The sequence below is a fragment of the Meleagris gallopavo genome, chromosome 12, assembly GCF_000146605.3.
Source record: "Meleagris gallopavo isolate NT-WF06-2002-E0010 breed Aviagen turkey brand Nicholas breeding stock chromosome 12, Turkey_5.1, whole genome shotgun sequence".
Classification (NCBI taxonomy): domain Eukaryota; kingdom Metazoa; phylum Chordata; class Aves; order Galliformes; family Phasianidae; genus Meleagris; species Meleagris gallopavo.
Window position 1 is genome coordinate 341,235 of NC_015022.2, and position 611 is coordinate 341,845.

Genomic DNA, 611 nt, shown 5'->3' on the forward strand with positions numbered 1-611 from the left:
CAGGGAAGGCAGTCCCAAAAGCCTGAAATCCTGGCTGGGCGTCAGCAGGACGCGATGCTGAGCTGATTGCACCGGGAGGAAAGCGCTCGTTGGGAAAGAGTGACCCCAACCGTCACGCTGGAAGGAAATCCACGCTGCTCTCAGCCTGCGGGAGTGAGGCGAGGCGTCGGAAGCCGGCTGCGGGGAGATGCGAGGCAGGGACAAAAGCGACGGGGTGCGTGAAGCAGGGCAGCCCCAAGGCTCGCTCTGGCTGGAGATTGGTGCGGTTTTGTGAGACAGGAAGGACTGCGAGGGGCTGGTTTGGAAAGGGTTTTGTTTTACAAGGTTTGGAAATATTTTAGAGGCTGCGAGATGCACAGGCTGGTTCGTGGCGTTACCTCCCCAGCGGCAGGCACTGCTATGTTCCCAGCCCAAGGCTCCCGTGGTGGGATGGAGGCACCAGCAGTGCCCAGCAGAGATCTGGGGAAGGAAGGACCCAAAAGCAGGACTTTGTAAATAGCTTCCTTCAAAAACAAGCAAAGAAAGTCTGGGAGATCCAAAAGTGGCACTTTAATATGTTCCCAAATATTTTTTAGGTTTTAGTGTTCAGAAGAGGCTCCAAGTGTAATTAA